Raw genomic sequence first — 25,071 nt, forward strand, 5'->3', positions numbered from 1 at the left:
GTCGCGACCCGCGTTAAGTGGCGATCCTCGAGTGAGCGTTTCCCGAAAAGGACGTTAGTTCATTCGGTATTTGCGCCACGTGTAGGCAGCAAATGCTTCGCATTCGCTTAGACAATGACCTAAATGGCTTTTGCCTTAGTGTTTGTTCAGAGATTGTCCTTTCTTATGTTTTGTTTCTTTTTTCTTTCACTGTTGTAAGTACGAGTGTCTGTACACCCTAAAGGGTTATTTTTCTATTATTATATTTTTAATCTTTATTGCGATGGCAATTATATGGACACTCCAGTCACCGTTGCCGCGCGGTATGTTGTATGAGTGAGTGAAAGCTTGCGAGGGTGAGCCGATGATCGCGGCTCAATCTCGCGCACTGAAGGGAGGAGGAAGCGCGCTATCTTTCGTCCTGCGCGCAGAACCGATGGGGAGAGGACGTAACGGAGGGGGGGAGGGGCGTTGTACTTCGGCAGCATCGCACGGCCGCGCACCGTCGCGCGGGCTTTATCTTGAAAGCGATCTGCTTTGGGGGGCAGTCTAGGCACAGAGAAAGAAATTCAACAAGAGGCGACACTCGACGAAAACTGGCAATAGAAACACGTCACGCCTAGTCATCGCCCCATCCGTTAGTTGACGTGTGCACCGGAGAATAAAAAAATGTAAAATAAACTCGCAACGTATTTTTTATTATTTCCCTCTAACACTAAGATTTGCGTATAAATGAACTTGGCGATTTATTTTTCTTGCGTCACCTAGCAACAAGCCAACGGCACACCAGACGCGTCAGATGCATGCGTCATGCGCCAGATACGACACAGAAGCGAGCGAGGCCAGCTGCGCATGTGAAGTTCGCCTCTTCGGCGACCCGTCTCTGTTGGATGTAGCCTGTTCGTTAGGCTCACGGCGTATTGCTTTCCTTCTGCACTTCGACACGACACCACTGCACTACTAGACTACGGCAAGGTGAGAAAACTTGTTTCACAGTCTGCGACACGCTTCGAACAATTTAGGTTTTTACGGCGCGGAACCGAGACTTGTGACGCAGTTAGCGAAAAACAGCTCGGTCGTCCTTGGGCAGTTAATTTGGGTTCATGACTCGTTCTGGGAGATTTTTGCGACGCTTTTTATGAGCCCCAACCTTATTGTAACTTATTTCGATAGTTTTATAGTTCGCTCGCCGCTTCCTGCTTTGTGACGCAGTTAGCGAAAAGCAACTCGGCCGCGTGGCGCGGTTAGGTTCATGTGTATGGAATCTTAATGGGATAAGTTCGTTACGCTCTCTCTTACCCGCAATATAATTGTAATTATTTAGTTACTTTTTTGGGTACTCTTGAAGCATAGTGGCCTGTCCCGGTGTTGGGACGCAGTTAGCAAAAAGAAGTTCGACCGTGTGACGCAGTTAGCTTAGCGTGTACTGAGCCTTTTTGGGACAAGTCCGTGGCGCATTCTCTGATCCCTAACATTATTGTAATTCGTTACTATTTCGGAAACTTTTGAAGCACGCTCGCCGCGCCTGGTGTTTTGACGCAGTTAGCAAAAAGCATCTCACCCATGGTGTTGTAATCGCACCGCTGGCCCGAGTTGTTGGGGTCTCGGTGCTGACGCCCGTTATTGCCAATGGGTCGCAAGCCCCAAGGGTAGCGTTGGCCTGGCGGCCTGGGGCACTGGAAGCATCCGAAGGTCCCGGCAAAGCATGAGAAGACTGGTAACAGAACAACTGGTTTATTCTAACATAGCAAAAGAGCGGCCGGTCAGGTCGACCGAAGTGGAGAGACGGGAGAGCACGTAACTCAACAGTACAAATCGGAGCCTCTCTCCTGGCGTCCGGGGGCAGCTGCTCTTATACTCTCGGCGTCGCGGTCCAAAAGGGAAGGTCACGGGATGAAGGTCACGGGATGAAGGTCACGGGACGGCGGAGCATGAGCCCACGACGGCGCGCACGGTCGAGCCGAGAGACCTGCTGAACCGAGTGTAGTGACGCATCGCCAACCCTCACTTGGGGAGCTCCGCTCCCCGGCTGCCGCGCTTTGACAAGCGTGGGCACACACACACACACGCACACACGAAGACACGTGGCACTGAAACACGCCTGGACACGCTTGGCGGGTAGGCGTTGCGGCGGCGTCGGACGGGCCAAAATGTCCGCCGCTTTGAACAAAGCCCCGGCGTCCGTTGCATCCGCGCCGGCATTACCGCGCGTTGTAGGCGAAACGTAACAGACCGCCCCGCCGGGGGAAGGAGATCCCGATGGTCAGGGGACTGCATCCGCTGTCCGGAGGGATGTCGCTCGATGATGCTCATAACCGAAGTTGGGCGTCCTTGGGCGTTTCTTGAGCGCAGCGCACAGAGAAGGCCTCGTTCTCACGTTCAGGTGCACACAGGACACTGCAAAGTGACTTCGGGAGAGTTGACATTTTTGTTCTCGTTTCCGGCAAGCGTTAGAACCACGCCTGAAAGTCAACCGCTCAGTCAGCAAGCACGGCACAACCCTCACTAAGCCCTGCCAGGCTCTTTCCCCTTTTTTACTGCTGCCTAGTTCCTTACAGTAGTTTAGCAGCACTCAGAACGCGTCCACAAATCGGAAAAATTGCACTAGAAAGCACATCATCACTTTGAAACACTACACAAAAGCAATAGGTTAAAAATCCTGCCTCAGGAAGAAAAACATCAGTAACAAGCAATTTTGAGGCTGATTCCCACGTTAGGGGCTTCGACTTAAGCCATCGGCGTTACCGTTGAGACTCCCCTTTTTGTAACGCACCTCAAAGGAATATTGTTGCAAAGCGAGGCTCCAGCGCAGGAGGCGGCCATTTTTGGGAGAGATGGTCTGCAGCCATTGGAGAGGGCAGTGATCCGTTTCAATGATAAACCTCGAGCCAGCTAGGTAACATGACAATTTCTGAACGGCCCACACGATACACGCACATTCTTTCTCGGTGGCGCTATACGCCTGCTCACGACTCGTCAGCTTACGACTAGCATACAGGACGGGGTGTTCTACTTCTCCATTTTCCCGTTGGCACAGTACAACGCCCATGCCTCGCTCACTAGCATCACACTGAACAACGAACCCTTTTGGGTAGTCGGGCGATCGTAGCACAGGCTGGCTTGTTAGGGTGCTCTTTAGGGCGCTAAAAGCTCTTTCCTTCGTCTCATCCCAGACGACTGTTTGCGGCTCTGTCTTTCTCAGAGCATCCGTCAAGGGAGCCGCGATATCAGAGTACCTGGGGATGTACCTCTGTTAGTAGCCGGCGACACCTAAGAACGACCGAATATCGGTCTTCGTGCGCGGTTGCGGGAAGTCTCGCACAGCGGCCACTTTTATTTCAGAGGGGCGGCGACGACCCCGACCAATCACGTGTCCGAGGTAGACAACCTCGGCCTGTGCTAACTGGCACTTGGGAGCCTTGACTGTCAAGCCCGCATCGCGCAGGCGGGTTAGCACTGCCCGCAAGTGCGCCATATGTTCCGGCCAGGATGCAGAGAATATCGCTACGTCGTCTAGATACGGTAAAGCGAATTCTTGCTGTCCCCGCAACACTTTATCCATGAGGCTTGAAAAGCAGTATGGCGCGTTCTTCAAACCAAAACTCAAAACTTTAGGACGGAATGTCCCCATTGGTGAAATGAACGCCGCATACCTACTAGCCTCTTCTGTAAGTGGAACCTGCCAATAACCCCTGACAAGATCTAGGGTGGAAATAAACTGAGCGCTACTCACTCTCTCAAGGCGCTCCTCGATGTTAGGGATCGGATAAATTTGATCCTTAGTGATGGAATTAAGCCTGCGGTAGTCGACGCAAGGACGAGGTTCCTTGCCCGGTACCTCAACTAAAATCAAAGGGGAGGTATAATCACTCTCACCCGCTTCAATAACACCGAGCTGTAGCATTTTCTTTACCTCAGCCTCCATAATATCGCTCTGGCGGGGTGACACCCGGTACGCCTTGGATCGTACTGGCTCTGGGGAGGTAAGTTCTATGTCATGAGTAAGGACAGAAGTCCTACCAGGCCTCTCAGAGAACAGACCTTGAAACTCTTGTAAGAGCTGGTGTAGTTCTGTTTTCTGCTCAGGCGACAGCGATGCTTTACTTATTAAGTCACTAATGACTTGATCGGTGTCTTTCCTGTTCGTCACTGAGCCTAGTCCCGGAAGCTCGACCGGAAGCTCTTCTAACTTTCCCGCATCGGGAATTTCCTCTCCAGTATCTGGTGCCTTTAACGCTACAGGCTCAATTTTATCCCGTTCGGGCGTGCTCCGAATACCAGCTTGCTGCGCCTCTGACCCTTTTTCATCGTTCAACAACGTCGGTCCCGCAACTACCGCCTTTGCAGCGAGCTCCCGAACCTTCGATCTGGTTAAGGCCTGAACGCTAGCCTCACCAAACAAAAGCCCCTTCTCGCGCAGGAGGTGATCGGACCTGTTTGAAAATAAGTACGGGTACTGGGGGGGCAGCATAGATGACACTGCGGCCTCCGTCTCAAGTGCTCCGAAAGGTCCTTCAATAAGCACTTTTGCTACCGGCAGACACACGCTATGAGCTTCCACTGCTTGCTTGATCCATGCGCACTCGCCCGTGAACATATCGGGTTCTACGTAAGAGGGGTGAACTACATCCATTGTAGCTGCGGAATCGCGAAGCACTCGGCACTATTTCCCGTTCACGAGGAGGTCTCGCATGTAAGGCTCGAGAAGCTTCATGTTCTCGTCAGTGCTGCCTAATGAAAAAAACACGACTTTTGGTTTTGTTTCTGGGCACTGCGCCGAAAAGTGTCCCGGCTTCTGGCACGTATAACACACGCGCACTTGCCTCATCTCGAACCGCTTTCCGCGTTCGGCTTCGGCTGCCGCCGTCTCCTCACGTTCGGTCGGACACTGCGCCGAAAAGTGACCCGGCTTCTGGCACGTACAACACACGCGCGCTTGCCTCGTCTCGAACCGCTTTCTCATGGGCGTGAACTTCGGCCTCTCAAACTTGGAGCCAAATTCACCCTTTTGACCGTCCTTAGCTCCGCGAGCCCGACGCGTCACAAACTCCTCGGCTAACTCAGCGGCTCTAGCCACCGTACTAACGTCTGGCCTATCCAAGACCCAGTACCGCACGTTCTCAGGTAACCGACTATAAAACTGTTCTAGCCCGAAACACTGCAGAACTTTCTCGTGGTCACCAAACGCTTTCTCTTCTTTGAGCCACTCCTGCATGTTTGACATAAGCCTGTACGCAAACTCTGTATATGACTCACTTCTGCCTTTCTCATTTTCCCGAAACTTCCGACGGAACGCCTCCGCTGACAGCCGGTACTTTTTTAGCAGACTCGATTTCACTTTGTCGAAATCCTCTGCCTCCTCTCTCTCCAAGCGAGCGACTACGTCGGCCGCCTCGCCGGGTAGCAAAGTGAGCAAGCGCTGTGGCCACGTTTCCCGAGAGAACCCCTGCTTCTCGCACGTTCGCTCAAAGTTAACCAGGAACAAACCAATGTCCTCTCCAAGCTTAAACGGCCGCATCAGGTCAGTCATTTTGAACAATACTCGTTCTCCTGCACCGTGTGCCTGACTTCCATTACGAGCGCGTTCCATCTCTACCTCGAGACGCTTCATTTCCAAAGCGTGTTCGCGCTCTTCTTTTTCTTTCTGTTCTTTTCGTTCACGCTCATCTTTCTCTTTCTGTTCTTTAAGTTCACGCTCATCTTTCTCTTTCTGTTCTTTACGTTCGCGCTCATCTTTCTCTTTCTGTTCTTTAAGTTGGCGCTCATCTTTCTCTTTCTGTTCTTTAAGTTCGCGCTCCTGTTTCTCTTTTTGCTCCTCCCTCTCCTCAATGGTCTCAAGGCATTCCGACAGCTCGTCATCCTCAGCTTCTAACTCAAGAATAGCCCTTAGCAGTTCTGGTTTTCTGAGTTTGTCTGAGACATCCAGACCCAACTCTCTTGCAAGCTCCAGCAATTTCGGTTTGCGCAACGACTTCAAATCCATGGCTGCTCTGAATGCTGCTTTCTCTACTGCCTACTATTGTCTTGCCGCAAACTAACCCGGCAGCAACGACAACCCCAATTACCAGCTCTGTTTCTAACACTAACAAAAGCCTGGCAAAACTCAGAAGAAGAAAGTCCCGCACTCACCAAACCTCACAGCCAAGACTTCCGCGCAGTCGTTCCGCTGCAGGCAACCAGTCATCACACAGGGCTCGTTGCGCTGCTCCCGGATGGTCGTTGTGCTGCTCAGCATACAGTCAACCGCATCTCTTCGCTGCTGGCCTCCGTTGTCGCGATCTCACCGCTGGCAACCAGATGTTGTAATCGCACCGCTGGCCCGAGTTGTTGGGGTCTCGGTGCTGACGCCCGTTATTGCCAATGGGTCGCAAGCCCCAAGGGTAGCGTTGGCCTGGCGGCCTGGGGCACTGGAAGCATCCGAAGGTCCCGGCAAAGCATGAGAAGACTGGTAACAGAACAACTGGTTTATTCTAACATAGCAAAAGAGCGGCCGGTCAGGTCGACCGAAGTGGAGAGACGGGAGAGCACGTAACTCAACAGTACAAATCGGAGCCTCTCTCCTGGCGTCCGGGGGCAGCTGCTCTTATACTCTCGGCGTCGCGGTCCAAAAGGGAAGGTCACGGGATGAAGGTCACGGGATGAAGGTCACGGGACGGCGGAGCATGAGCCCACGACGGCGCGCACGGTCGAGCCGAGAGACCTGCTGAACCGAGTGTAGTGACGCATCGCCAACCCTCACTTGGGGAGCTCCGCTCCCCGGCTGCCGCGCTTTGACAAGCGTGGGCACACACACACACACGCACACACGAAGACACGTGGCACTGAAACACGCCTGGACACGCTTGGCGGGTAGGCGTTGCGGCGGCGTCGGACGGGCCAAAATGTCCGCCGCTTTGAACAAAGCCCCGGCGTCCGTTGCATCCGCGCCGGCATTACCGCGCGTTGTAGGCGAAACGTAACAATGGTAAGAGTTAGATTAGCGTGTACTGAATCTTAGTGAGACAAGTTTGTAACGCTTTCTATGGCCCCGCAACATACACTTTATTTCAGTACATCCACTTGTAGAAAACGCGACGAGCGATTGCCAAGAGTGATAGCACGGGAGTGTTGCTTGCGCAAGCAATACGCGCCAAAGACAACGCCGAGGAGCACAAAAATCAGGAAGCTGAAAATTCTGTCTTCTGAACGACTGAAAATAGGCTTTGTACCTTTGCATTTCACTTGACTGCGACTAGAAAGCATTTTGCGTGCGTCTAGCATGGTCTGGCTGAGATCTTGTGTTGTGGCCACCTCTGTGCACGTAGCGTATCATCGCGTCGCCTGAGGCCAGTTTGTTTTCGAAACGCGCAGCTTCCCGTGTATTCGTGCTCTTAAGGTGCAGGAAATAATACTCAATAATGTGGAAATGCTTGGAAATCGGATGTTTTCTTCATATTTTATGGTATTGTTTGGGATGAATTGGGTATTTTCTACGCGATGTATGTAAGAGCGAATTGATTTTATTTCTAATGCTGCGCGTTCACCACTTCCGCACGTTTCGCCTCTACACGCAATATTCCTGTTTAAGTACCAATATGACCCATGCTTGTAATTTACTTTTATTGAGCTGATGCCGTTCGGTCCAGCTTTGTACGGTAACTACTGCTGCTTACCTGGTGTGCGATTTTGTAGGAATTCTATTACTTTCTTATATTTCCACCATTACCACGTTGTCATTTGTCGAGAATGACCGGGCCGCGCCCATTCTGTCTGTCGATCACGCGACGTCGGGCAACCGCAAGAACCCGAAACGTCAAAGTGACGTTGACGAACTCATTAGGCGAAGCATAAGGCATAAGTTTTTGGCACGGCCTCAGGCAGGGTAATTTCAGAAGGCATAAAAAATGGCTGCCCCTCTCATCGCTGTGGCTGTGGCTTTTCGCTGACAAACTTCAAGAGCCAGACGACGCGTCTGACGTGCCAGATGACCATTTTCGATGGCATTTTTGCTTCTCGAAGAAAACAGTGTAGTTGTTGTGCGAGGAACTGGCGGAGGAACTAGAAGGGGAGCGATCGGCGGGACTGTTGGTGGAGCGGAAGGTATTGTGCGCGCTGCGCTTCTTTGCCCCCGGGAGATTCCAAGCTTCTGTAGGGAGCGAGGAGACGTCCCGGGTGTCGCAGTTGACCGTGAGCGAGTGCATGCGATGCGTGGCTGAGGCCGTCTTAAATGCAAAGGCCCGCAGCAAGCGGGTTCGTCTTCGTCAAGACAAGTTGGGCCAGTTGGTTGGGATTCATAGCAAGGTTCGTTACAGCCCAGCGCCGTGTCATCGTTTTATACCTTCTTTTGTTCTTGTCTTGTGTTGCGCTGTAACGAACCTCACTATGCGTCCATCTTCGATTGACGGCTGTAGATAACGCAGCCGTGAAGAAGGGTGTCCCTTGGCGCTGCACTGTCGCCGACGTCATGGAATGACTGGACAGCAGCCTCATTTCCATTATTGCACCCAAGGATTAGCGCAAGGCTGCATTCATGTGTCGGAAGGGCTACTACGCCCTAAACTGCATGTTCGTAAGTATACGTCTTGTTTTCTAGTGCTGCTAGTTCTTTAGACAGTTATATCGCACTTGTGAACGCGGACTTTCTCCGTTCGCATTTTCCCCAGATCTTCAACGCGGACATGAGGATCCGTGGATTCTATGAGACCGGGGTCAGACCACGACTCGTTCGTCTGGTGGACGACATGGGTGTGCTGGCGGTTCCAAGCGGGGCGCATCGCAAATTCCGGGGAATACCTCCTCGGTGAGACAAAAAAAATTGTTTTTGACGCAGACACGCTTCAACAGCCAGCCTGAAATAGGGGCCTCGACCATTAGCGATTATTCTAATTATTCTTTTAATAAAGTTTATCTATCCTATCCTATCAGTAGCGAATAGAGCGCCATGTTCGCCCGAACACAAGCTTTTAACTAAATTACAACAACACGTCTAAGTGCCTGTCTGGAGTAGAAAAAAAATCAAACCAATTAGCACTACCACTGACATAAAAGTGTTAATTAAGTGACAAGCATGCTACCAAGTGCCTGCCAGAAGCAGAAGAAATGCATGGATTATTGCTGCTACTGTGTCATTGGTTGCATCAATATGTGTTGATTTCTTAATCTGTGGTGTTGGTGTCAAGGCGGACATGCCCAACTCGTGCTTTTAATTGGGACTCGCAACCTCTGAACTCTACCTTCTGAACTCTACGTCTCAACTCGTCAGAGCAGTACTCAATGCACTATTTCCATCTTCATGCAGGTGAGAACGGCTCAGCCTTGGAGCTGTGGTTCCTGACCCCGGTTCCAGGCCATCTTCTAATGCCGACAGCCGAGGGGAAGCACAATATAGCACATGCTGCCATGCATTCTGTGGTGGAGGGGTGTATTGGGCTCCTGAAGAGCCGTTTCCGCTTTCTGCAGCGTTACCGCAACCTCCTCTACGAGCTAGAACGTGCGGCCAACATTGTCGTGGCATGTGCTGTGTTGCACAACTTTCAGCTTTCTGAGGGCGACGTAGAATGCGATGATGAAAGTGATGACAACACTAGCAGCGAGGTGGACAATATTAATAACGAGGCAGACCGTGTGGACATACCACATGGTCTGCCCCGAAACAGGGGGCCTGGAATGCTAGAATGAATTTTTTGAGAGAACGGGCGTTCCCAGATTGCCACTGGAATGTTTGGCACAGCCCGTGCACAGCACATGCGTTACTTAAGAAGTGTGCGGAGGCAGTTGAGATGTTAACAGTGGCATGAGCATCGTTAGGTGCATACATGCTGCTGTAGTGTCAGCAAGATGTGGTGGTCTAACAGATACCAAAGAATTGCATTGTGCATTTAATGCTGTGAAATTGCTGACACAACATTTTCCATACTCAGTTGTAGTTGCAATGCGAAGCAATCATGATTTCAAGAGAAATACAAGTTGTGTTGTCAAGGGTTATGTAGAGCCTAGATTTATAATTTTATTTTGTTATAACGCAAGCTTGATACGGACAACAGAAGGCACATCTGACACACACAGCGCTCATGTGCCTTCTGTTGTCCGTGTCAAGCTTGCGCTATAACAAAATAAGATATGCCGTACCAACAAGCCCCTATTGCTATCCTCATCGACTAGATTTATAAGTAACACAGAACACTTAGTGATGAGATATAAGATTGAAAGCAAACTAAGATTCATTTAAAACTGTCTTTGCCATGATTTGCTTGTTGCTGTTGTCGGCACCTAGATGCCATGTGGGCCATGGCTATAGAATGCAGTTTTGTTTTGTAGCCCTTTAAATGCGAAGCATTTCTTGGCGAAAATTAGCCTCTTTGACATTATCTATCTACCTAGCCGCCTACGTCATGGTATTCCTCATGGTCGTTTCGTTTACTTAGTTTGTACCAAAATTGGCATAATATGACAAGAGTGTATGACGAACATAAATGATTGGTCATGACATGAATATCATGACGTGTCACGTAGGTCATGAAACAGCCGCCTACGTCTTGGTGCTCTCATGGTCATTTAGTTAACTTGGTAGGTACAAAAACTGCATAGTATGAAGAGTGTATGACGAAAATAAATGATAGGTCATGACATGAACATCATGACATATGTGTCATGAAAGTCGTGAAACAACCGACTACGTCTTTGTGCAGTCACGGTCGTTTCGTTAACTTGGTATGTACCATAATTGGCATACTATAGGAGGTACGAACGAAAAATGATAGCTCATGACATGAATATCATGACCTGTGTGTCATATAGGTTATGAGACAGCTGCGTACATCGTGGTATGTACCAAATTTGGCATAGTATGACGAGTGTATGACGAACATGATCAGTCATGACATGAATATCATGACGTGTCATGTAGGTAATGAACAGCCGCCTACGTCTTCGCGCTCTCATGGTCTTTTCGTTAACATAGTATGTACCAAATTTTCGCGTAGTATGACGAGAGTATCAATCAATCAATCTTTATTTATCCAGAAAATCTAATCTGGACGGTCTTCAAGGATAAAAGCCGCTCTAGGCAGCTTGACTGGGTCCCTGAAGACCGTTACATTGGCAGCATATGACGTTCCTCCTGAAGTTTTACAAACGCGGAAAATGGAGCAAACAGGTCGCAATTACAGTGGATGTTGGTACTTCTGAAGATAACAGATTTACAATACGAATCACACCAAATGTCAACATGGTATAAATAAATTGATCATTTTAATATACGTACTTTAAGTGCACAAGACGTCTTCGTAGTTGAAAATGGGCAAATAAAATTTACTATGAAGAATACAAGAATATAAATTCAAGAGACATATCGCGAAATATTTTGAGAGAAACTAGCACCTACTAAAGCAAACAATGTAAGAGCAGTATATAAAATAAGGGATAAATGTGTCATTCCAATTATCGCAACGTGAAAACTATTGTTCACGACATGGACACAAACTGTCGACACAGTTGTCGGTGTGTAGCAGTCTTTTCTGGAAATTTATTCATAACGGTTGGCAAGTTGAAATGAAGTGCTTGTAAACTGTAGTTAGTTCGGAAATGAGGTACGAACCATGAGGCGGTTTGTCGCGTACGCGTATTAGTGTTATTAGCTTTTAGGCATGCTATCGTCATAAGGAATTCTTTGAGTGTCTGCAAAGTAAAAAGATTGTAAAATCGGTAATTTGTACATGTGCTCAATTCGTATGATATTGTAATCTTGACAGACCGTTTTAATTGAAGACAGGTAAGGAATGTTCGCTACGTGTCGAAGAATCTTTTTCCAAAACCAAATTTTATTTAAGGTTTGTTGTAGTAGTCCATATGCAAGCTGAAGTAATTAAGGTGCGAGGCAAATAGCGCGTAATACACCTAGAGTTTTACCTTCAAGGGGAGTAAGTGTTGACATCGTGATAACGCACCAGTAGTGGATGAAATTCTTTTGCATAGCTCTTCTACATGTGAATTCCAACTTAGATGAGCGGAAAATGCAGCACCGAGTACCTTTGCTCGTTTACTATAGAAATGTTCTGACCTTCATATAAAATAGGGTTTAGCAGTTCTGGTGCTTTATTTCTTGCACGAAATATAATTACTCTTCTTTTTAGAGGATTAATACTTCGTAGAAGCTGGACCAAGTGGAGAGCTTTGAAAGTGCGCTATTTCATTTAAATGCCAAATCATTGACGTCGGGGCCAGAAAATAGTATGGGGCTGTCGTCGTCATGTATAATAAATTCAGCTGTTTTATCAATGTTTACGAGATCATTTATGTATACATTAAATAGAAGGGGACCAAGAATGCTCCCTTGGTGTACACCTCTTGGAACAGAAAGAAGTGACGATTGCGAACCTTGCATACATATTTACTGCTGGCGGTTCTGTAAGTAAGATTTCAACAAATCCAAAGGATTCCCGTGAACACCGCACATGAATAATTTGGGTTTATGAAGTCAATGAACAGGCCTAGCATGTAAAGGTTAAATTATGTACTGTTTCTTTTTTTCAAAGTTAGGCTGTTTCTGTCGACCTTCCCTTTCGAAAGCCGAATTGAGCATCTGTTAATGTTTGCTAGAAAAAAAAAAACTTGTTATGCGAGTCCAAATTATTTTTCTAAGCCTTTCGAAAAAACTGAGAACTGAAATAGGTCTGAAGTTTTTGACGATCTGCTTGTCACCCCTTCTATGTATTGCAGAAATCTTTTCTTTCGTCATTTCTTCAGGAAAAGTGGCAGTTTGTAGCGCAAGATTGAATATATGCCTTAGCACAGAAGTTAGAGATGTAATAACGTATTTCACGGATTTTATTTGCATAATATTTACATCTAAGGCCTTGCTGTTATTGAGGTTCGTGAAGGTCCTGAAGATTTGACTTCATCTGTTGGCACTAAAAAGAAGCTGTCGCTAATACTTTTGTTCCAAGAATTGCGTATGTGATTTGTTCTAAAGCTTTCTGTTACAATCGGGTACGCCAGTATTCATGAAGTATTCATTGAAATGTTAATTAAGCCAGATCTGTGCCAGTAACACGGTGACCATTTACGGTAATACTTTCTGGAGTAAAATGTTTTTCGTCGTGACCCAGAACGGTGTTTACCTCTTTTCATGCAGCATCTGGGCGTTTCTTAGTGATATCTGAGAAAAGTGAACGATAATAGGCAATTTTCGCCTGCCTTAACTCACTGTTCAATTTGTTTCGCAGTGCCCTAAATTCTTTCAGTAGCTACGGGCAACGTGTGCGCAGAAAATGGTGATACATCTTATTTTTTGCTTTTCTCATTTGTAGGTGCACACGTATAACCCATGTTTTTCTTGTCTTTTTAGACTGCGTAACCGTTTTAAACGGAATATGCTTCGTATATACTTGAAGAAAGGTTTGAAGAAATCTGCAATACGCTTTATTTACCTCCATTATACGCGTGACATGTGACCAATCACACTTGCTTATTTTATGTTTGAACGACTTCAAAGCTATTTCAGACAGGGACCGAACAACCGAGGTCCAAATTGACTTGTTTGGTCACGTCTATTCGTACGGAAGATAGCAAATACAGGGCAGTGGTCACTTAGACATGATGCTAGTGTACCCGCATGAAGCACTACAGTTTCTATGTTTGTGATAAGTAAATCAAGAGTTGACACGACCCGTCGTGGTTGCTCAGTGGCTATGGTGTTAAGCTGCTGAGCACGAGGTCGCGGGATCGAATCCCGGCCACGGTGGCTGCATTTCGATGGGGGCGAAATGCGAAAACACCCGTGTACTTAGATTTAGGTGCACGTTAAAGAACCCCAGGCGGTTGAAATTTCCAGAGTCCTCCACTACGGCGTGCCTCATAATCAGAAAGTGGTTTTGGCACGGAAAACCCCATAATTTAAGAGTTGACACGGTAGCAAGCGTCACGCGAGTCGGAGTACTAATTAAATTAGTGTAGCCAAAAGACCTAAGAATTCGTTTGAAATCGGCCGCCTCGCGTGTGTTCTCCAAAATGTTGATATTGAAGTCGCCGCCGCAAACGAGGTTAAAACTGTTTACCGAAAGATAGTCCAGAAAACTTTTCAGGAAGCCAAAAAACTGATGCATGTTACCACGCGGTGGGCGGTACACAACAGTTATAAATTCTGTATTATGCTGCACTTTTAGTGCTTCACAATCATTAGTGACCTTGCAAAAATCTTGTACTAAAGCATAAGTCCGACTTTTTGACGTAGACAGCGATGCCACCACCTAACTGTTGAGGCCTATCCAAAAGAAATCGTTGTAACTAGGTAAACGAAGCTTATTACAGGCATCACTATAACACGTTTCTGTCATTAGTATAGTTGAAAATTGGGAACTAAATTGATTAACAAAATCCAATATTTCCTCATGTTTAGAAGCGGTGGAACATGCATTTAAGTGTAAAATAGAGCTACGATTCAAATTATCTGGGTTAAGGTGACGTGGCAAGGCAAATTCGTGATAATCCATGTTGCAAGTCTTTGTATTTGACAGTAAAAACTATCATATTTCACACGTGAGAGCTAACGCATTTTATCAAGGTCAGCCTCTTCTGCGATACGAATCATGGGAGTGTCGTCAGATTGCCTCGCGAATATCCTGCCACCGTATGTCTACACAGATTTCCACTCGTGTTCACGTGTGCACGTGACTGCCACGCCCAGAAGGCGTTTCAATGAAGGGCATAAATGCTCGTTGACAAACACGGCACTCGTGCTGCCAAGTTTGACATCCGAATTTGTAAGCCTTACCTTCTTGGCTTTCCTCAGCGTTACATCACGACTCGCACAAGATTTAAACTGGACGAGAATGTTGGTTTTCTCGGAGGAATTTCTCGTGGGCACACGGTGGCATGACTCGACATCGGAAATCGTAATTAGCTAACCGATTGCAGTCACACTGCCAATGACTCGTTCGTTCTCGCGCTTCTCGACACCTTGAATTTCAGCATTAGTTGTTCGAGTACTGCTCTAGATCTGTGACGCGTTTCTTAAGTTCACCAGAATGCTTTTCAAGGGTGTTACACTTGGTTTGCAAAGAGTCATTCTGGACCTTCAGCTTATTTTTTGCAGTTTCTGTTTCCAGAAGCCTCTTTAGCACCTCTATAGCACCGTGCGAGAATTCAAGGCTTTGAGTTATGCTTACTTGCTCCTAACGAAGCTCACAAATTTCAATTGGCAAGTCTCTCTTCAATGATTCTCGTGATGTCTTTACTTCATCTTTGAGTTTACTAAGTTCTGTTTTTAGCTCTTCCTTTACCTTTGCGACGTACTCTGCCATTTGACTCACACAATGCTATAGCAACAAATTCTATAGTTTAAACCAAGCACTGTTACAAGAACAGAAGAACGACGCACTGGGGCAGTGGCAACGACGGAGACGTGTAAGAAAATACGGTAATATCGTAAGTTCCCTGAGCACTAACCTGCAGCGAAAACCGACAGCGATTAGGCCAGATGCAACGCCTCTGTCATCACTGCCAAATGTGGCCGGTAGCAGTCCCACAAGACGTCATATATGCGCTTGCTTCAGTGTTGATGATTGTCGTCGCTAGTCGTCGAAGGTTCTGGGCACCGCTGACAAGTGCAACTTCGGGCCGTAGATTATCTTCACTCATCGTTTGAAGTCAACAAACGGGGATGGGCCGAAACGTTGAGACTGAGTGCAGCTGCGCATACTGTAACCTGCAGCGAAAACCAAGAGCGATTAGGCCAGATGCAACGCCGCCGTCACCAGGAACATTCATGATAGGACATGACATGCTTGTCATGTAGGTCATGAAACAGCCACATGCGTCCTGGTATTAAAATTGACATAGTATGACGGATGTGTGACGAACATAAATGATAGATCATGACATGGGTGTCGTTTAGGTCATCAAACAGCCGCCAACGTCTTGATGCTTTCATGGTCGTTTCGTTAACTTGGTAGGCTACCCGCACACCACTTCGCATAACATCGATTCCCACAGGGCGTGGGATATGTGGGCTTTGTTTTCTTGCTGGTATCGCTGACGATTCTCTGGTCTCCTTGTGCAATGATGGACTCCTCGCTTTTTACTCGGACAGAGAAGCTCGCAAAAGCCAAAATGCGTGGGGCACGTCACATCTTCAACTCCAGTGAACGTGCTGTCGCATGCACGCATTTTAGGTCTTCCATAATTTTCTCTCGAAAACAACCGCCAAGTTTCGTCCTAATGACTAAAATACTCTCAACTGGTCATTCATGTCAAACGCTATTGCTCCCGTGAAGTGCGTTCACGCATGAGCAGTCGATAGATTTCAACAAAGTACCCTCACTTCTAAACAGAAGTCGGTAACTGGGTCGTTAGAGCGTAATATTTTTACAGTGCAAGCTACCACTGAAAACGTAGTAGTGACATGTAAATTAAAACATTAAACAGAAATGCAGTTTTATTTCATCCTACAGCCTTCTAAAGCAAAACGTGTAGACGCACACATCACATGCAATAGTCTACATTAAATAACCAAAAATCGGGCTACAGCAGCAGAGACATATGCAACATGTCACAAAGACATGTCGCAATAAATATCGCAGCCCCTTGTATTTGCATGTAAAAAAATCAGATAAACGCCGAATAAAACTTCACTCCACAGTTATATAGCAACCGGCTTAAACTGTACCAGAAAAAAAAAAAAACAACTGTACATGTGCATAAGTCATCACGCACCAACAGAACAAGATAACAGCCAAATGTATAGGCACAACATGTGAAAGGAACACGCTTTCGTGGCGTTACATGAAGAAAAAAAAGCTATAACATCATACTTTTATATTCGCAAAGAGAGACTGATGCATAAATATTGCACACAAACTGCACCACAAGGGCTAAACATACAATGCATCACAACCTTTCAAACAACACTGAATGAAAATGAAATATGTGACAATGAAATAGTTGCACAAGAAAAATATACATTCAAGTTCTATGCCGTCATAAAAAATTACAAAGATGCAGAAAACAAGGAAGCACAATACAGATGAAATGAACGAGCATAGACATGAAATTTTCATAGCTTATTTTGTGTGTGTTGCTTCCGACGTTATAGTAAGGTCCAAATTCACCCGCCACTCAAGTTATTGTCACCATTTTATGACACAAAATGAAATTGTGGAGGAATTGCAATGCGGACTCGTGCTTAAATTGACATGACAATAATGAGGCACCTGGATGTTTCAGCGCCACAGTCAGAATCCTCAGACCACCAGGGTTACTGGCACTTGTGCCGGTGAGCCTGATGCTGCGGACACTCCTATTGCTGCCGTATCACTTCAAGCACAAAGTTATGCTGCATCGGTTATGTTATTCGTGATTTATTTTTTATTTATCTATTTTACAGTCCCACATTCGCTCAGAGAGCATTGCAGCGGGAAGGGGGGAAGTAATAAAAATGTAAAACAGTTGCCATTAAGGTTACATAACAAAAAACATGGTGGCGAATAATGCAGTGCAGGCAGCATAACTATCTCAAAACAAAAAGGGAAAAGAAAGAAAAGGACTATATGTACATATATACACATACGTGGGCATACATGAATATATAGGCACATATAAACTCGTAAATATATATACAGTGAACTCTCATTTGAGTGAACTTCAAGGGACCGAAGGAAATAGTTCCCTTAACTGAAAGTTCTCTAAACTGAATATTCGCTAGACCAACATAAGACATGGCATACAGAGTCAAAAGTTTGAAATGCAATCCATGGAGCAAAAGACATGGCATCCATAGTGTTAGAAATGTGTGAAATGGAATTTGGACATATCAACAAGTGCAAGGTTCATAACAGTTACAATGCTGGCTTTCTCACTTAGAAAAAGAATCCATAATCTTCTTCTGCACTTGTACTTTTAAAGCACAGGAAGTAACAAAACTCTCCAAAGAGTCAATGTTTTTGTACGCTTTTTCTGGCACAGCTTGCTGTTGAGGCACAAAGTCTCTCAACTTTCCAATGTACCCTACAACCTCAGCTAGAGTTATAGGGCTTGAAACTGGCTCCGCAGTTGTCTCTTCTTCGTCGCGCTCATCTCGAAAGTGGGCACGCGAATTGCCGTTGTTACTTAAAACTGGAAGGCTGAACGGAGCCGATGAAAAACACACCATGTGGGTCGTTTGTGTGCACACGTGGAACCGACAAGACTGGAAAGAAAGAGACGACGACCATGCCATGACTAGCCGGTCGTAAAAAAACACACACTACGTGGTTTGTGGTGTGACAGATAGCCGCTTTACTCTGGCGGCGTTGTAAGCGCCAGAAATGTTACTTTGTTCATGGCCTCCAAAAATACATGCTTGCTCGTTTTTTGCGGGTGATCTCGGAGGCCATGCCTCGTTGCCGTTCATTTTCCGCGCCACCGCTTTGCCCCAGGGACGCTGTAGCGCCAGCGTCGTTACATTGCCGCTGGAGCGGCGGTTTGATGAGGGCGGGCATCGGTTGCGCCTGCAGTGCAGGGCGCCAAACTTCGTTGAACTGATAGTAAAAATAAGCCTTGGTCCTCTGAGCGAGTTTGTTAAACTGAAATATTGACTGTTCCAAAATTCGTTTCAGTGAAACATTTTTGCATAGAATCTATAAGAAAACTGCCGGGGATTTTTGAAAAGTTAGTTATTCTGAAATAGTCGATAAACCGACGTTCGTACAATTGAGAGTTTACTGTAGTTGGTGAGCAAACGCGAAAGAAAAAGAAAAATCGAAAATCAGGAACTGATCACATTGCAGCAGTTCATTGAAAAAGGCTGAATTTTATGTTTTAGAAACGGTGTCCTCAGGCAGAGCATTCCATTCATTGATGGTTTTCGAGAAAAAAGAATACTTTAACAAGTTCGTTCTTGACTTCATTGGCCTTATACTTTTAATGTGTGTTCACGGCGATGGGATATGTAATGCGGGTTAAGCATGTATTTCGAGTTATTAATGCCATTATTGTTGTAAAAGATCTTATGAAAAAAAAAATTGAGACACAAGCAACGCCGGCGTTCGGCTAACGTCGAAAGCGTTAGGCGTATTTTCATTTCTGCGACGCTACTCGATCTGCGATAGCTCCCAGTGATAAAGCGTGCCGCTCGGTTTTGTGTGCGCTCTAAAATGTATTTGAGGTTGTCCTGATAAGGGTCCCATATTGTGCACGCGTATTCAAGAATAGGCCTTACGTATGTGGTGTATAAGAACTCCTTGGTTGCCGGAGGACAGGCGTGCAAAGTTCGAGCCAAGAACACTGGCGTGTTATTCCCTTTCGCGGCAATCTCTGCAATGCGATCCTGCCAAGTAAGATCGCTTGAGAAGTGAACGCCGAGGTACTTGGCCACTGTTACGCTCGACATAGTCGAATTATTCAGCCTGTAAGAATGAGAAACGTCAGTTTTTTTTCCTAGAAAAGCACACGTAGTTGCATTTTGATTCATTTAGTGTCATGCACCAAGTGGCATACCAGTTCAAAATTTTATTCAGGTTCTCTTGATGGGACTTTAACTGTCACTTGGATTGTTTATCGAGCGGTAAACAACGCAGTCATCTGCGTACAATCGTAGGTTCGACTGGATGTTCTTAGCAATATGGTTAATAAATATAAGAAATAACGGGCCCAGAACAGACGCCTGCGGTACTCCGGACATGACTGGAACAGCTGATGAGGAACATCCATTTACCACTGTTATCTGTCTGCGATTTACGAAGTAGTTATGAAATTTACGAAGTAATGAACCAGTTCATTAGGTCAGCGGGAATGTTTAAATGCTGAAGCTTGTGTATTATACAATCATGTCGTATCCGATCGAATGCTTTTTTGAAATCTAAAACAAATAGTCAAAGTCAACGCTAGTACCTTCATCTAATGCAGTTTTATGTCAAAAGAAAATTCCTTTAACTGTGTGTCACAAGAGAATCCGGCGCGAAAACCATGCTGTTCTGTGTAGAAAAAGTGCGAATTCAGGTGCCTTATCAGGTTGCTGTATACGATGTGTTCCATCATTTTCGAAGCGCCGCATAGGTGAGAAATTGGGCGACATTTTTCCAAATTATTTATTGGTCCTTTCTTATGGACAGGAACCACATGAGTAGATTTCCATTCGTCCGGCATGATTCCTTCAGATAGTGACGTCACATACATTGTAAGAAGAAGATTGCTAACAGAGCTAGCACATTCTTTTAGCACGCGATTGGGTATGCCGTCAGGACCTGTCGCTTTGTTTGTGTCTATGCTGGTAAGGATTTGAAAAATACCATGAATTGATAAAATGATATCGGACATTTCCTGAAGAATTGAGGCGCAAGCCGGTAACAGTATATTCTTCGTCGCTGAATTAGCAGAAAAGGCGGACCTGAAATAGTCGTTCAAAGCAGTGGCTTTCAATTCATTTGTTATCGTGCCATTGTCAGACGTGATGCATTGTATACCAATTTTCTTTCCTGGTTTTTTGGCAAGCTTCCATATAATTTTGTCATTGTTTCGAATCCTAATTTGATCTAAAGTACTGAAGAAATGACGCTTCGCTTCACTAATTTTCGATTTACAAATTTGCTGGACAGAAAATAATTTTTCAGAAGTAACTGGCATTTTGCTTTTTCTGAGGTTCTGAAAAAGACGGCGCGTTCTTATAGGCAGTTGGCGTATTTCGGGGGTGATCTATGGTTTATCTTTCCGACGTTTCGCAGTTAGAAATTTTGATGGTATGTGCTCCGAAATTAGTGCAAGTATTTTATCTTCCAGTGCGCTCCAAGCAATGTTAATATCTTTTCCTGAGCAAACCTCTGAGAAAGCTGGAAGAAAGTCGGTTAATTCGCTGTTCATTGCCTGGTAGTTTCCTTGATCGTAAAGGTATATCAGTTGGAGTAACCCAAGCTCTGTTTTGGTGTGGATAAGAAACGCTGGTTAAAACGACAGCGTGGTCGCTGATACCGGTTGCATTAAAGGGTGGCATACGCAATTATTTGTCGCAAACCAGCAATAGTCGGAATTCATCATTACTACATCAGCAAATATTTTAATGCCAATAATAAAATGGCCTGAGAAATTCCTTGCCTATGTTTCTTACGAGGCGGCTTAGAGGGGCGAGGGGCTTGGCTGCCACCGTGAACAAGAGCAGCCAGCAGCTGCGGAAGGAGGCGTTGATTTGCCTCGTGGGACCGGCCTTCCGGTTCGAGGGGCTGTTGCTGGATGTCCCTCAAGCTGCGCACGTCTTGCACCAGCTGCCGCAAGCTCGCCATTCGCGCCCCACGGTGCTGCTTTAGAAAAACAAAAACGAAATTATTTATTTAGAGAAGCTCAGTAACAACGCCTTGGTTTGTTATTTTATTCGCTCGCATTTGCAGGCTTTGGATTTCCTGCAACATTGCTATTGCCATTTTATACTGAGGCATCATAATATATTTCTGGCCCATCAAAATTGGGCTCCGTCATTTTGCCGTCCTTTCTAAGATAACGAAAACACGGGGAATGCGGGAGATAAAATTTCTAGACGACTATCAAAACAAGAACAAGGTAAAAGCGGGAGCCAACGTTTCGACAAATGGGCTTGTCTTTCTTCAAGGGGACATATTAAACTTCGGAATTTCAGACGGTCCGTAACACAGCAAGAAAGTTAGAGGCAAACATTTTGTCTAATCGCCCGCAAAAAATGCTGACCTCGATTTTCGTACTTGATGTTCTTCCTTTTTAACGCGACAGCGTTAAGGAGCTCGTGTCGCAGAAAAGCCGGTGTCGTCGGCGTCGGTGTTGGCGTCGGCGTCAGCGGCGTTGGCCGTGAGCGATAAATTCCAGAAGGCACTTTATAAATAAAAAAAAACATCAGTGGGAATCGAACCTGGATCTCCGGAGGGCGAGACGGAGACGCTACCACTCAGCCACGAGTTCGTTCCTTCAACACGGGACAAAATCGCCTCTAGTGAATGCGGTGTTGCCTTAGAAATGTGCCGTAGAAAGTACTACTGCGGTGTATGTCGGTAATTATGACCATGTAACTTACAGAAGTCGCAGTTTCACGAGTAGCGAAGTACGTTTCCGCTACATTTCTTCTGCGCTCTGCGCACACGCAGAGCCATCTTGCGGCAAACACAGAAGACCCCTCCTCGCAATGTACGGCGCTGCCCCGATACATGGCGCGCCACTCACCCCATGATCGCGTCCGCCTTCATGGCGCGTCGGGGCCCGGCTATCCGTGCCGATCGCGACGTTTGGCTGGCGTAGCGCGTTTAAGTAGGCGGTGCGAACGGGGTGCGATAACGCTATCGCATTCCACTCTTGAAGGCGAAGCTTAAGCGTCCTCCAATTTTTATACCGTTAATATAAAAAAGCTGAAGCACATTTACCGTTGTCGCAGCAGCTTGCAGCAAAACCATCAGTGCAGGGGTGGCTGATTGAAAAAGAGTTACCGTCGCTGCGATCACTTTGACGAAGCTATTGTTCTGTCATGGCGGTGCCCTGTTGAAAGGCGCTCAGTGCCTTGGCTGTATTCCATCCACTATTTTCCAAAGTTTATCCTTGGGTGGCATGAATAATTCTTGTTGGCCCCTCCTAAAAATAAAAGGATTGCACGTTGTACAATACATGCACCGAAAACCACGCAACAATGCAAGCACTTCACGAATAATATTTACTCACCTCAATCTTGTACCTCACGGCTCGCGGAAGCACTGTCTGGAATTCTCCTCAGACGAAAGTACACCGCTGTGAGTCGCAGTTAGGTACGTCTCATTACGGACTAGCGTAAACGCTCGATGATGCAACCAGTCAGCTGTTCGGGTGCGCTCAACGGCATGGATTAGATGCAGATGCGACAAATATGTGGCTACGGCTCCAAAAATAGAGCTTGCGTTTGCTTTTCTTTATGCTCCGGCAGTTTTTGCGCTGTAGGGTTAAAAACAATTTTGATATACTTACCACGGAAGTATGCTTTTATTAAATATTTTACAAAATAAATGTGAAATTGAGCCCCAGAAAAATAGAGCACGAAAGGAACATCCGGCCAACGGAGGGAGCTTTTGATTGGACAATTAAAGAAACGTCGTGCATACGCACCCACCATTTCCAAAAGCATTGACGTCATGCGAAAAGGCATTGGCATGAAAATAGGTAGTAGTAGCTCCGTACTACTACCCTAATGGACAATCGTTACACTACTACTAAGACTACTACTACCATAGTAGACCTCGTACCATCGTACGTAATAGAAACAGTAGCTCCGTACGAAGCTCAGGAGGAGCTTCGGGATACTGCTGCTTCCCTGGTGCCATAACGTTGGATGAATACACAGAAAGCCCCGGAATGAGTGTTTATATAGAGGAAAATGAACATTTACAAGGCGTCTTGCCTTTACGAAATTGCTTGTGGCACAGATTCAATGGAGGCTTCTCAAGATCGTTCGCAATAATTTTATTAAATATTAAAATGATGCCGCACTAAGACCGCACGTGTTTGAGCAGCAGCAACATACGAAGAAAAAAAAAAAAAAAAACGCCAGTCAGCGCATCCGGCGTAACCGCGTAACTGAAACCGGAAGTGTGTTTCAAGTGTTAATCCCATAAGCTTGGTGCGCTACAGTTCATGCGGCAGCTGGGCCCTATGAGAGTGTGCGCTCTTGTTGAAAGTCTTTATGGCCTAGGCGGGCCGACGGCTCGTAGCTTCACGTGTGCTGTGTTCTCGCGGCTTAGTTTGCGTTGAAGCGATAGACAGAACGAAGGTCACTTCGCTCACTGCTGCTGCCACGCTTCCTCAAGCTAGCGTTATCACAGCGAGTGTCTGCGGTCATCAAGTGTGACGTGTGCATGTTTGCCTGTACACGCTCACACCATGCTTGTTAATTTAGTGAGTGTTCGGAATATTATACTGTCCATAAAACCGCTATCCTTACTTCGTATGGCTGTCTATTAATTGGCTATCGCAGTCAATGCTTCACCTTTCGTGCGAAATTGCGACTCTTCTTTTTTTAAACCAGGTTTTTTCATATAAGGGAAATGACGCAACCGGATGCGTACTGCTCTTAACCTCTCCAATTAAATGCTATTTAACCCTGACCTTGTTCCTATGGATATGTGCCGTCGTCGTCCCTCTATCGTTGTCTCTTCATCACCGTTGTCATTCCATTTTCGTCACATAGCCATAGTCAGACCGTCGCCGTCACACCGTCTTTGTCACGCCATCATCGTCGTACAGTCATCGTCATGCAATCGTCGTCATGCAGCCGTCGTCAGGTCATCGTCGCCATACATTCGGCGACATACCATTGTTGTCCTGCCGTCGTCGACATACCGCCTTCGTCGTTCCATCAATGTTACTCCTTTTTCGTCATTTCATCGTAATAATGCTGACATTACTTTATCGTGATTATAACTTCGTTTTCATGTCATTATCGTCATACGATCGTCGTCGTGCATTCGTGTCATGCCGCTGACGTGATGCCATCGTGGCCGTTCCATCGTCGTCATTCCAGCTTCGTCAACCGATTCTCGTCATACCATCCTCATCGTAACATTGTCCTCATGTCGTCGTCGTCACACTATCGTCGTTATACTCTCTCCATCGTTTCACAATCGCTATTCCATTGTCATGCTGTCGTTTTCATAGCACCTTCCGCTGCGCCAGATGAGATAAGCCTTGGGTTCGGTTAAGTTCTTTATATGAAATGATTTGGAGCGTATGCAGCTCGCGAAAGCCAACGAAGATGACGAAGTAACAAGGCTTATTATAACCATGCACGGCAACCCGTCGAAATACACTCAAGCAAGCTCAAATTCTTAGTCTTTTAAACTTCAGATGTAAAATGTTTTGGGATACTCAATGCGGTTAGCTTAGCGAGTGAAAAATGTCGGGCTAAATTATAGATAGAAACTTCTAGCCCACGTAGTTTCGAATTCGGTAGCCGGCACTGACGTAAGTGCCCTTCGCGCGAGCCAGGCCTCAGTCTTGGGTCGCCCATGTGCCGAAGTTGAAAATAGCCGCACAGACCCTCTAATATCCGCATGGAGAGACGGAGTGCTGCTCGGCGTGGGACAACTCGGTACGCGCTGGTGCGGACAAGTTCACCGAAAAGATCGAGAAGAGGGATTCAGCCTGTCAGAGATCGAAGCTTCCACCAAT

The 25,071-nt window shown here is 46.3% G+C and overlaps 1 protein-coding gene and 1 long non-coding RNA gene across 2 annotated transcripts in view; one reads left to right on the forward strand and one right to left on the reverse strand.

Moving 5' to 3' along the window:
- The window catches only part of LOC126531679 (galactosylgalactosylxylosylprotein 3-beta-glucuronosyltransferase S-like), a 175,896-nt gene that overhangs the window by 23,395 nt on the left and 127,430 nt on the right, over positions 1-25,071 (reverse strand). The gene's annotated exons all lie outside the window — the stretch shown is intronic.
- LOC140218633 (uncharacterized) lies at positions 554-12,238 on the forward strand. The gene is made up of 4 exons (XR_011894848.1): positions 554-650; positions 748-954; positions 8,622-8,758; positions 9,257-12,238. It is a non-coding gene; the product is annotated as an uncharacterized lncRNA (long non-coding RNA).

The sequence above is a fragment of the Dermacentor andersoni genome, chromosome 5 (assembly GCF_023375885.2).
Source record: "Dermacentor andersoni chromosome 5, qqDerAnde1_hic_scaffold, whole genome shotgun sequence".
Taxonomy (NCBI): Eukaryota; Metazoa; Arthropoda; class Arachnida; order Ixodida; family Ixodidae; genus Dermacentor; species Dermacentor andersoni.